This window comes from Equus quagga, chromosome 20 (assembly GCF_021613505.1).
Source record: "Equus quagga isolate Etosha38 chromosome 20, UCLA_HA_Equagga_1.0, whole genome shotgun sequence".
Lineage (NCBI taxonomy): Eukaryota > Metazoa > Chordata > Mammalia > Perissodactyla > Equidae > Equus > Equus quagga.
In genome coordinates this window covers 43,618,944-43,633,044 of record NC_060286.1, presented here as the reverse complement: position 1 = coordinate 43,633,044, position 14,101 = coordinate 43,618,944, and the positions used below count along the sequence as shown (strand labels likewise).

At 42.7% G+C, this 14,101-nt stretch overlaps 1 protein-coding gene across 23 annotated transcripts in view; it reads right to left on the bottom strand.

Annotated features, from left to right (window-relative positions):
• The window catches only part of KLC1 (kinesin light chain 1), a 63,500-nt gene that overhangs the window by 48,915 nt on the left and 484 nt on the right, over positions 1–14,101 (bottom strand). The window lies entirely within an intron of this gene.

Here is a 14,101-nt window from a genome sequence, read left to right as displayed (position 1 = left end):
AAGATAACATTTCAAATACTGTATAACAGGCCGAGGGCTCTCCAAATCTTTCATTTCCCAAGCTCATACCTCATGCTACTCTCAGGCACTCCTTAATCATAACAGCTTCCACATCTCCCATCCAAGTCACCATCATATAAACACACGTATACATGCCACTTCTTTAGAGGGAAACATGCAGTGGCATATATATTTATATTGCTCGATATTTCTTATTTCTAGGCTGAGCCATTATAACCAACGGTGGGTTATATAAAAATAGTGAGAAGGCGGGGCCGGCCCGGTGGCGCAGCGGTTAAGTTTGCACGTTCCGCTTCTCGGCGGCCCGGGGTTCGCTGGTTCGGATCCCGGGTGCGGACATGGCACTGCTTGGCAGCCATGCTGTGGTAGGCGTCCCACGTATAAACCAGAGGAAGATGGGCACGGATGTTAGCTCAGAGCCAGGCTTCCTCAGCAAAAAGAGGAGGACTGGCAGTAGTTAGCTGAGGGCTAATCTTCCTCCAAAAAAAACAAAACAAACAAACAAACAAAAAATAGTGCTAAGGCAACTGGCTATTTAGAAAAAAAAGTTGCATTCCTACCCTCACTATACACTAAAGTAAGTTACATCTTGATTAAAGAATTACATATTTTTTAAAACAAGAAACCAGAAGAAAATTCAGGCAAAGGTCTATATGCACATAGGCAAAAATAAAAAGCCTTGAGGGCCCGCCCCATGGCCAAGTGGTTAAGTTCGAGCTGCGCTTTAGTGGCCCAGGGTTTCATCGGTTCGAATCCTGGGCACAGACGTGGCACCGCTCATCAAGCCATATTGAGGCGGCGTCCCACACGCCACAACTAGAAGGACCACGACTAAAAAAAATATACAACTATGTACCGAGGGGCTTTGGGGAGAAAAGGGAAAAAAACAAAATCTTAAAAAAAAAGATAGCTGCAAGCATCACAATCCTTGACTTCAAAGCATACTACAAAGCTACAGTAATCAAAACAGCATGGTACTGGTATAAAAACAGGTGCACAGATCAATGGAACAGAACTGAAAGCCCAGAAATAAAACCACACATCTATGGACAGCTAATCTTCGACAAAGGAGCTAAGGGCCTACAATGGAGAAAAGAAAGTTTCTTCAACAAATCGTGCTGGGAATACTGGACAGCCACATGTAAAAGAATGAAAATTGACCATTCTTTTTCACCATTCACAAAAATACACTCAAAATGGATCAAAATCCTAAAGATTAGACTTGAAACAATAAGTCTTCTAGAAGAGAATATAGGCAGTACACTCTTTGACATCAGTATCAAAATGATCTTTTCAGACACCAAAACTCATCCGACAGGGGAAACAATAGAAAGAATAAACAAATGGGACTTCATCAGACTAAAGAGCTTTTCTTCAAGGCAAGGGAAAATAGGATTGAAACAAAAAAAAAACCCACTAGTTGGGGGAAAAAATTTACAAGTTATTTATCTGACAAAGGGTTAATCTCTGTAATATATAAAGAACCCACACAGCTCAACAACAAAAAATCAAACAACCCGATCAAAAAATGGGCAGGGGACATAAACAGACATTTCTCCAAAGAAGATACACGGATGGCCAATAGACACATGAAAAGATGCTCATCATCACTAATCATCAGGGAAATGCAAATCAAAACTACACTAAAATATCACCTTACACCTGTTAGAATGGCAAAAACAACCAAAACAAAAAGTGACAAATGTTGGAGAGGTTGTGGAGAAAAAGGAAACCCTCATACACTGCTGGTGGGAATGCAAACTGATGCAGCCACTATGGAAAACAGTATGGAGATTTCTCAAAAAATTAAAAATAGAAATACCATATGACCCAACCATCCCACTACTGGGTATCCATCCAAAGAACTTGAAATCAACAATTCCAAAAGTCCCATGAACCCCTATGTTCATTGCAGCATTATTCACAATAGCCAAGACGTGGAAGCAACCTAAGTGCCCATCAACTGATGAATGGATAAAGAAGATGTGGTATATATATACAATGGAATACTACTCAGCCATAAAAAAGGATAAAAATCATCCCATTCACAACAGCATGGATGGACCTTGAGGGTACTATGGTAAGTGAAATGAGCCAGATAGAGAAAGACGAACTCTGTATGACTCCACTCATAGGTGGAAGTTAAACATATAGACAAAGAGAACTGATTGGTGGTTACCAGGGGAAAGGGCAGGTGTGGGGAGGGCACAAAGGGTGAAGTGGTGCACCTACAACATGACTAACAATAATGCACTAATGAAATTTCACAAGGTTGTAAACTATCATAATCTTAATAAAAAGTTAAAAAAATAAAGATAAAAAGCCTTCTATAAATAAAATGGTAGAAAACTAAAAGAAAAGACTGGTAAGAATTTACTTAAGAAATTTTTAGGGGGGCTGGCCCCGTGGTGTAGTGGTTAAGTTCGACATGCTCCACTTCAGTGGCCCAGGGTTCACGAGTTCAGACCTCGGGCACAGACATACACCACTTATCAGTCACGCTGTTGCAGCAACCAACATAGAAAATAGAGGAATACTGGCAGCAGATGTTAGCTCAGGATGAATCTTCCTCAGCAAAAAAAAAGAAAAAGGAGGGGAGGAGAGAGAGAAGGAAGGAAGGAAAGAGGGAGGAAGGGAGGGAGGAAGTTAGTTCTAAAGTGTGAAGTAGAAACTAAATACATTTCTGAGGAAACTCTATTTTGCAGCCCATCACAGTGAAGAGCTCAAAAGTACCCATGCTCTGGGGCAAGCCTGGTAGCATAGTGGCTAAATTCAGCACACTCCATTTCAGTAGCCCGGGTTCGCAGGTTTTAATCCCAGGCAGAGACCCACAGCACTCGTAAGCCATGCTGTGGCCAAGCCCCACATGTAAAGTGGACCCACATATAAACTGGCACAGATGTTAGCTCAGGGCTAATCTTCCTCAGCAAAAAAAAGAAAAAGAAAAAAGGTAAAAAAGTACCCAGACTCCTAGCGCAAATGATTAAGATAGACTCAAACATCATACTTTATATCAGCCTATAAATCACACTATCCCTAAGACCTTCTTCCAGTTTTTATGCTATGTATGCCTTGAGGGGACTCATTGGAACACTGAAGCAGCCAGAACAAAGCCTGGCACTCCACAGGCACGTAGTAAATATGTGCTCAATAAATGAACAAAGCAGCTTTACAGTCAGCATATCTGAATCCAATAGCTTTTCTTCCCCTCACCGGCCATGTGACTTCTTGGAGCCTCAATCTCCCTACATGTCAAGGGGCATGGATACTCACCTGACTTGGAACGTGGCTCAAAAATAGTCCCTTCTTCCCTCTTGCCTTGTCAGTGACACATGACATCTGGCCCCAGGTTATTCTAATTAACCATGGGAAATTATTTATTATGCTTTTATTTCCAAAAAAAAAAAAAACCTCTCTAGAGACCAGCCCAGTGGCGCAGCAGTTAAGCGCACATGTTCCGCTTCAGCGGCCCGGGGTTCACAGGTTTGGATCCCAGGTGCGGACATGGCACTGCTTGGCACACCATGCTGTGGGAGGCATCCCACATACAAAGTAGAGGAAGATGGGCACAGATATTAGCTCAGGACCAGTCTTCCTTAGCAAAAAGAGGAGGATTGGCAGCAGATGTTAGCTCAGGGCTAATCTTCCTCAAAAAAAAAAATTAAATGAATGACCTATCAATTCCACTCCTGGATATATACCCAAGAAAACTGAAAACATGTTTACGTAAAAACTTGCACATGAATGCTCCAAAACTTAAAATGCTGGACAAATGTAAAACTTGTACACCAATATTTTGGCATTATTCATAATAGCCAAAATTTGGCAACAACCCAAATATTTATCAACTGATGAATGGATAAACAAAATGTGGTATATCCACACAATGGAATATTATTTGGTTATAAAACAAACAAAATATGATACATGCTACAACAGTGTGCTAAGTAAATGAAGCCAGACACAAAAAGCCACATATGCACAATTCTATTTATTTATTTATTTTTAAAGACTGGCACCTGAGCTAACATCTGTTACCAATCCTCTTTTTTTCTTTCTCCCAAAGCCCCCCAGTACGCAGCTGTACACTCTAGGTAGGTCCCTCTAGTTGTGGCATGCAGGACGCTGCCACAGCACGGCCCAATGAGTGGTGCTAGGTTGCTGTCCAGGATCCAAACCAGCAAAACACTGGGCCACCGAAGCAGAGCGCACGAACTCAACCACTTGGCCACAGGGCCAGCCCTGCACAATTCCATTTATATGAAATATCCTTAAGAGACAGAAAGTAGACTAGTGGTTGCCAAGGACTGGAGGGTGAGGAGGATGAGAAGTGACTGCTAATGGGTACAGGGTTTCTTTTCGGGGTCACACAAATGTTCTGGAATCAGATGGTTGCACAACCCTGTGAATTTTTTCATATGTGAATCATATTTCAGTAAAATATATCCAGAGGTGTTTTTAAATGATACAGATCAAAGAAAACCAAACACAAACCCCACTTTGGGCTCTAATCTACTTTAGCTTTATGAGGAGTCACAGAAAGCTTTATCTCTCAATCCTTTTATCCTATTTCCTCTTTTGATAAACAACAAACATCTCAAGCCCTCTTCAATGTATTTAGAAATTTCCAAATACATAATACATTACCTATTGTGACTAAAAAGCAAAGTAACCAATGGTAATATCAGAAGTAAAAATGTAGCTTTTTTTGGTTCTGAGGTTTCAGAACAAAAATTACATAGTGCAGAGTCAAAGGGAGAATATACCTTGCTCGAAAAGAGGTAAAACAAAAAACTAAGTCTTGAATTTTCAGGAGTATTTGGTCTTTGTTTTGGTGAGGCAGAAGAGGGTGGGCAGTGAGGAGGAGGGGTGTCCCTCTCCCAGCTTATACAACAAAGTTAAAGTTCATATTTGAGCAAAATCCAAAAAGGTCTCTTGGAGGGTCTCAATCCTTTTCAAAGCATGACACCTTTGGATAAAAAGATAAATGTCATATCCCTTTGTAGTTTGTATTACCACAGTGAGTTATTTTACTTTCTAAACACCATATTATGATGATAAATACATTTTATCCAGCTATACATTGCCTACCCTTTCCCAATTAAGAATCCCTATATTCTACTCAGGGGAGGATGTGCTCCATTAGGTACCTCCTGATCAGAAATTTCATCTCTGGGTCCTGAACTGACAGAGACAGCTGAGAGATACAATTCCAGAACTTGCCAAAAAGAGCCATTATAGAATGGAAGTTTTATGGATTCGTATTTCTTACTTGTACCATTGTTATCTCCTCTGATCTAATCTTCCTCTAATCTAATCTAACCTAATCTTTTTAGCTCCTAAACTTAAATCACAACAATGAGCTGAATGAGTTAACCTGCTGGCTAAAAAAAAAAAAAAAAAATCACAAATATCTATAAAGTGAAATGTTTTAAAATTAAAGGCTCTAGAATTACAGCACCTATTCTGAATTTGTTTCCATTCTAAAACTATAAACCAGTAGCTAAAACAAGAGCATCTAATTGCCTCCTGGGTGATTCTATTGTAGATGCCCTTACAGAATTAGGGTAACGAGGGCAGTCAGAACTCCTTGCCTTCTCTTCCCCACAGCCCTGCTGAGGAAGTCAACAGTGGTTCTGTTTTGAAATCGGCCATCTCTACGTACAGGGATCCTCTAACTCTACAATAACCTAACCATAGCACCTGTTTTGAGGTATGCACATAATGAGTAAGAGTTTACTCTGCCTGTCAATGACCAAGCCTGCACCTGAGGAAAGGGCTTTACAAGAAGGCCATGTCCACCACCAGGCAGAGCTCTCAGCCAGGGCCAAAGAGTACACTGAGGTCATTTAATTTGCCATGGGACCAAAGCTCATCTCTGCAGATGCAAATTTTGGCATGAGAAACTACACAGAAGGGTACTACAACAAGGAGGAGAAAGCCCAAATGATGCAGATGTCTCTAATACAAGTCCTTGGCTGAGCAAGTAAAAAGGAAAAACAGCTTCATCAGACAGTGTGACTAATACATAACAGGGTGTTATGGGAGTCTGGGGCAAAAGACTATAAACACAGAGAGCATTCATTCAAAAAAAGTATTCAAAAATAAGTACTCAGAAAGTATTCAAAAAAAGCATTTTTATTTCAAGATGAAAAACGTCAGCAGACTAACATAATACCATAAGACTAAGTTTATGTATGTAAGTGCTAATCAATGAGACATACATGGAGTGATTTTCTTTCCTAACTAAAGAAAAGCCATTAAAACATTTTTTAAAAATCAGTTCTCTCAGGAGACAGGAAATGGGAAAAGAGACGACTCACTTACACCTTTACATCCTTCTGTATCATTAGTTTTCCCCAAAAGAGCATATATTTTTTAATGATTTGAAAACATAAACAGAGAAAACAACAGAAAGCAGAAACCACAAAAGAAAAAAACTGATAATGTGGGCTTCATCAAAATTTAAAACTACTGATTATTAAAGAGACAGCCAAGGGGCCAGCCTGGTGGCGCAGCAGTTAAGTTCGCACATTTTGCTTCTGCAGCCCAGGGTTCACCAGTTCAGATCCCAGGTGTGGACCTACACACTGCTTGTCAAGCCATGCTGTGGCAGGCGTCCCACATATAAAGTAGAGGAAGATGGGCACAGATGTTAGCTCAGGGCCAGTCTGCCTCAGCAAAAAGAGGATTGGTGGCAGATGTTAGCTCAGGGCTAATCTTCCTTAACAAACAAACAAACAAAAAAGAGCCAAAAAACAAATAGTTAAGCCTTAGATTAGGAAAAAATGGTTTTTTCCTAAACATATGTATCTGGCAAAACACTTTTACCCAAATATGTAAAGAACTCCTAAACTCACTAATAAAAAGACAATTTTCTTTTTATTTTTTTTCCTTTTTCCCCCCAAAGCACCCCCGTACATAGTTGTGTATTTTAGTTGTGGGTCCTTCTAGTTGGGGCATGTGGGACGCCGCCTCAGCGTGGCTTGATGAGCGGTACCATGTCCGCACCCAGGATTTGAACCAACGAGACCCTGGGCCGCCTGCAGCACAGCGCGTGAACGTAACCACTCAGCCAAGGAGCCGGCCCCTAAAAAGACAGTTTTTTAAATGGACAAAAGATTTGAACAGACACTTCACAAAAGCAGGTATACAAAAGGCCAATAAGCATGTGAATAAGTGCTCATCATTGTTAGTCATCAGGGAAATGCTCACTAAACCCACAAGATGCCACTCCACATCCCATAGAACACCTAAGATGAAGAAGACAGACAATACCAAATGCCAGAGAGGATATGGAGCAACCGGAACACTCACATTGCCGGTGGGATTGTAAAATGTGCAACCACTTTGGAAACCTGGCAGTTTCTTTAAAGTTAATCATACGTCTACCCTATGAGCAGTTCTACTCCTAGGTATTCATCCAAAAGAAATGAAAATGTATGTCCATACAGTCCTGTACAAGAATGAGTGGTCCTCCCAATGTGCATCAAGAGAAGAATGGCTAAACTGTGGTAGATCATACAATAGAACGCTACTCAATAGAAAGGAAGAGACCACAGGCTACAACACAGGTAACTTCAAAAAGGGTATACTGAGTGAAAAAAGCTGGATGCAAAAAAATATATCTTGCACAATCTCATTTATAATGAAATCCTTGAGCAGGCAGAACTAACCCGTTTATGGAAATCAGGTCAGTGTGCTGGGGGTGATGGCTGATGACTAGCAAGGGGCATGAGGGAACTTTCTGGGCTGTATCTTGTTATGCAGTCATCAAAACTGAATGAAGGGTATATTTAAAGTATTAGCATTGCACTGTATGTAAATTATATCTCAATTTTTTTAAAAAGCAGAATTTCCTAAAATTCAATGCTGTACATATTCATAAACTGTTATTCCAATGTTAACTGAAAGATGGTTAGGAATGGTTTTGTTTTGAGAACACAGTAAAACTGAGATGTGGTAGACAGATTAAAATGCCCCTTCCCCCACAAGCTTCCTGGCCCCTGATGTACACACACCTTCTCCCAGTTATTCAATCAAGTGCTAATCTAGGTACTTCAGTAGCGGGATTTTGCAGATGTAATTAAGGTCCCAGATCAGCTGACCTCTTAATGTCAAGATAATATAAGGTTAAGATAGGGAGATTATCCCAGTGGGCCTGACCTCATCACATGAGCCCGTAAATCTGGGTCTAGAAGTCAGAAGACAAGAAGTCAGAGATTCAAAGAGCAAGAGGGGGCCAGCTCGGTGGTGCAGTGGTTAAGCGGCCCTCCCCGTTTCGGATCCCAGGCGCAGACAAGGCACTGCTTGGCAAAAAGCCATGCTGTGGTAGGTGTCCCACATATAAAGTAGAGGAAGGGCATGGATGTTAGCTCAGGGCCAGCCTTCCTCAGCAAAAAGAGGAGGATTGGCAGTAGTTAGCTCAGGGCTAATCTTCCTCAAAATAAATAAATAAATAAATAAAATGAAAAAATAAAATCAGCATGTAGGCAAAAAAAAAAAAAGAGCAAGAGGAATTCAGGGTGTGAAAGGTTCTCCATGCCTGGCTTTGAAGCTGGAGCAGGCTGTGTGACAAGGAATACAGGACACCTCTAGGAGCTAAGAGAGCCCCCAGCTGACAACCAGCCAGCAAGGAAACCAGGACATCAGTCCTATGACCAAAAGAATTGAATTTTGCCGCAACCAGAAGAGCTTGCAAGATCACCCTAAGCTCTGGAAGAGAACTGCAGCCCAACACACAATTGCAGCCGCATGAACCCTGAGCAGAGGATCTAGCCAAGCTGTGCCAGGACCCCTCACCCACGGACACTGTGAGGTAATAAATGTTGTTGTTTTCTGCTGAGGAAGATTCACCCTGAGCTAACATCTGTTGCCATTCTTCCTCTTTTGTTATGTGTGCCACCACCACAGCATGGCCACTCACAGACAAGTGGTATAGGTCTGCGCCCAGGAACCAAACTCAGACCACCAAAGGAGGCCACACAGAAGGAACTTAACCACTAGGCCCCCAGGGCTGGCCCAATGTTATTGTTTTAAGCCACTAAATTTGTAGTAATTGGTTATACAGTAAACAGAAAACTAATATAAACGTCATGCTAAAAAAGCTTTAGAAGTTGATATTTTAGTTAAAAAGAACAGAAATTACGGAGGAACCTTGAGGACATTATGCTAAGTGAAATGAGCCAGTCACAAAAACACAAATACTGTATGATTCCACTTATATGAGGTATCTAAAGTAGTCTGATTCATAGAAACAGAAAGTAGAACGGTGGTAGCCAGAGGCTGGGGGGTGGGAGGATTGAGGAATGGGAGTTGTTATTTAATGGGTATAGAGTTTTAGTTTTGCAAGACGAGTAAGCTCTAGAGATCTGCTGCACAACAATGTAGACAGACTTAAGACTACTCAAGTGTATACTTAAAAATGGTGAAGATGGTAAATTTTGTTTTTCACCACAATTTAAGGAAGATAGAAACTAACATATTTTTCCCGTTAGTCAATAATACAAATCCTTTTTAAGCAGGCAGAATAAGTGAATTTAAGAGAAAACTGACCATAAGAATGAAGACTCACTCATCTACTGACCACCTGTGCTATGCCAGGCTCTGTGAAGAACACAGATACTACAATGCTGATACAGTGACCAAAACACCACACATCAGACAGCAACGCCAAGGAGTCACCACGACCACACTGCGTCACCAGGGCTTTTGAAATGGAAGAAGTCGGGCAAAGGCTTCCCAGGTGAAGGCAACTGGAGGACCGAGCTTAACATTATCGTGACCCAGGACAGCAAGGTGGTTCAAAGCTTGAATGTACAAGCAGAAGACTTGAGTTAGAAGCCTGACTTCACAGCTGTGTACCTCCGGTTTCAGTAAGTTGCCCTTTCTAGCCCTCAATTTCCTCAACAGAATGGAGGTGATTACAGCGCCAATTTTATCTGGTACAGTGTGAACTTTACTATTATCAGTTTTGTTGGTAGTAGTATAGTGAACTTTAGAGAGGCTGGGACATAAACTTCCACATTATGCAATCAAAGTCAGGGAACAATCCAAGGTTTAAATTGAGGTAACTGGAATATTTTAAGAACCAAGGAAATAACTTTCACTTTCCATATGCACTTAACTCAGCTTAAAATGCCTGTTCTATTGATATTCATTATCTGCTTTATTAAGTACAGACAACATACCAAGCATACAGTCATGCTCCACATAACAACATTCCAGTCAATGATGGAGAGCATATACAACAACGGTCCCATACGACACCACAGAACCTAGGTGTGGGTAGCAAGCTATACCATCCAGGTTTGTGTAAGTACACTCTATGATGTTCACACAATGACAAAATCACCTAATGATGCATTTTTCAAATATGTCCCTATCGGTGAACAATGCAGGATTGCATTTAAAAGCACAAATCCATGGGGCCAAATCCAGTACATTTTTCTGTCCAAATCTTCCTTGACTTTTTCACCAATTTGATACTGACCTCCTCCTCTTTCCTGTTTCCCAGGGCTCGATCCTCCTACTCCTAGGGCCACTTCATAGTCTCTACCAAGTGTGAGAAGCTCTCTAGGAGAGGTCATGACAGACGACGCCACTTGCTTTCAATAACGTGAGGAGGTCTCTCAAATCTGTATCTCCATCCTAAATCTTTGTCTTGAGCTCCAAACCTGACTCTCCAACTGTCCACTGGTCCACTTGGCCGGCCCACAAGCACTTCAGATTTAACCTATCCAAAACCAGCTCACCATCTCCTCATTTTCCCCATCTTGGTGGGTGTCACCAGCCAATGAGTTACTCAGAGACAACGAAGTAATTCTAGATGTATTCCTTCAATAAACATTTATTAAGTGTTTATTACATGCCAAGCACTGACACTGACTAGTACAGATAAAAATCTCCACCCTTGTGGAGATTATGAATCTAAGTGGAGGAGACAGACAACAAACTAAATAAGAAACTAACCAAGTAAAATAATATATTATTGTAGATAGTGAGACGTGCTAAGGAGTGCCTGGGGAAGTGAACACACGCTGATATCCAGGACAGCGGGCTCAGGATGCACCTGGGTGTGCTTGGGTGAGGGCGAGAGTATGAAGATGAGGGGAAGAGATGGGCGCAGGGGTGCCTACAGACACTGGTAAAAATTTGAGCAGAGAGACATGACCCACCTTATGTTTTAGCAGTTCGCTGTGGCTGTGCACACTGCTGGTCTCTTCCTGCCTGCAGCCCTACCCTTAGCCCAGTCCGCTCAGTCCCAAGTCAGGGCCACTCTAACCTGTCGATCCTTCTCTGACCCATCCGTTCCTCTGTTCCTGCTGTCCCTGCCCTAACTCAGAAGCCTGCAGTCCTCACTTGGTGTTAATGGCTTCCTAACTAGTCTCATCTCAGCTCAAAGCACCTGCCACATTGCCTATGCCCTTTCTAAAATGCCACCTCTCTCAGAATCCTCCAATCCTCCTTCCTACCCTCAGGACGAAAGCAACCCTCCAGGCACGCTGTACCACGCCTTTCCACTCGCACCGCTTCCCAAAACTCCCCTTTACTGCAGCACCACTTCAGGGCTAATGTCCTCCAGAAGCACCAATCCCACCTCATCCTTTGGCCAATTCATACCTTCCTTCCAGTCTCATATCCGGAATCCCCTCCTCTGGGCACTCAGCACAGTATTTAACCTAGTCTGTCCTACCTGACAAGTTCTTGCATCTCCCTCGCCAGACTGTGAGCTCTTAGAGGACAGAGCCTGTCTTATCTCTATATCCCCAACTACTTAACACAGCACTTGCCATTCCGTTGGTTCTCAACAGACATTTAAGACAGTGCTTTCACAATTTTAACATGCTAATCATTTTTAGTCTATGCTCTGAAATCTGACATCAGAACTTTCCTGTATTTTGTTTAGGATATTACTGATCACTTCTTGGTAACATGAAGTTTCAGTTTCTTATCATATTCCACCTAGGTTTACAGGTTATAAAAATTCTAGATTTGGGGCTGGACCAGCGGCGTAGTGGTTAACTTCGCACGCTCCACTTCAGCATCCCAGGGTTTAGAGGTTCAGATCCCAGGCACAGAACTAGCGGGGCTTGTCAAGCCACTGTGGTGACATCCCACATAAAATAGAGGAAGACTTGCACAGATGTTAGCTCAGCGGGAATCTTCCTCAAGCAAAAAAAGAGGAGGGCTGGCAACAGATGTTAGCTCAGGGCCAAACTTCCTCAAAAAAAAAATTTCTACATTTTATTCAACTTTTGATTTTTTTTTTACTTCCCCCCAAAACCCCCCAGTACATAGTTGTATATTCTAGTTGTCGGTCCCTCTAGTTGAGCCATATGGGATGCCACTTCAACACGGCCTAATGACCATGCCTGTGCCCAGGATCCAAACCAGCAAAACCCTGAGCCACTGAAGTGGAGCGCACAAACTTAACCACTCAGCGACTGGGTCGGCCCCTGACTTTTTTATTTCTTGTCTTTTTTGACATAATTATGTTTTAAGATAGTTTATAGCCCATATGGAAAGCTACACATTGACTTACTTTTCAACATCATGAAACATACTTAAGAATATATAATTTTAAAAAATGTAAATTTTAACTTACTGCAGTTAAGTTTTTATTTACTATGAAATATTTAAGACACTACATGCTCCGCCCCAGTGCCACTTCCTCCCTCTTCCTTGCTACAGATAATCACCGTCCTGATTCCCACGCATGTCTATCTTTACTACATATTGTCTATAGTGTTTTTAGAAGACACGGCCAAGCAAAATGAACAAGCCAGGCCACAGTGAGGTTACCACTCTGGCTCTTCCACACCCATCAGCAACACCACAGGGCTGCCAGGCTCCACTGCAACATGATGTTGCATTCTTTGATGACTTGTAGAAACTGGCTCTTAAGAGTGCCTACCCTCCCACATAGAATTCCGTACAATCTTCAATTTTTAATACTTAGTATCATTGTATTCTTACAGATACTTAGGAAACAACAATGAACCAAATTTCCCCCCCCTAAGTCTTGTGGCCAGTGCCTGGAAGAGGTAAATCCAGAACTACAAACAGATTCTGAGACTTCAGGGTGTTCCAATTTCCTAGTGGGTTTTTCACCGAACTATTACAATGTATTCTGAGCTAATGATTCTGATCAATGGCTTAGTCATGCTGTACAAAAAAAGCCTTGGAATTTAATGCAAAGAATCAAAGAACCAACTGTCCTTTTACACAGCAGTTTAAACGGTGTATCTCAAATTTTCTGTTGTTCCACACACTTTTTAAAAACATTTTTGCAAGTACTCCTTATCAAACACTTCATATGTAAATTCTAAATGTGTTCTTTAAATTAAAAAAAAAACACTAATAAACAGCAACATTGCAAAATTTCTAACGTAAAAATTACCTGGATCTACAAACCTTAAATTGTAAAACCGTCCAACCCACCAGGCATTAATTTTACTTTTTTAGTGCTTTATCTTAATATTTTCAAGGAAAGAAGAGCACCAAATTTGACAACCGACTCGATGTTCCACGACCGGGGCTTCTGACAGTTCAGCAGGAGCAACGACCTAGCCTAGGTGAACACTGTCGATGAAACGTTTCCCGTCTGGCTACCAAAATAAAGGGATCGCCAAGGAGGCGAGGTCAAGCCGGCCTCTCGGGAGGGACCCGCACGCTTCCGACCCGCCCGGCCGCCCTTCGTCCGCGAGCCTGACAGGCGCGCCCGCCCAGGGCGGTGCCGCGGGAGAGGGCGGGGGCCGGAAGGAAGAGGAAGGATTCGGACAAAGCAAACCCAGCCGGCCGACCCCTCCCCGCCCGCCGCGTCCCCGGGGGCGGCCACATGCCCGCCGCAGCTCCCGGGGCCACAGCTGTTCCCGGGAACGGCCGCCCCCGCCCGCGGCAGGGCTGAGCTGGGATGCGGACGCGCAGGGGACCCGAACCTGGAGAGGACCTGGATGGGAAGGAGCCGGGGATGCGAGCCGGGATATGGGGACGTGGATGGGGCGGCGGCCGGGGACGAGAAGGGGACGTGTATGAGGACCGAGGACCGCGGCCCGGGGAGGGGCCGGGAAGGGGACGT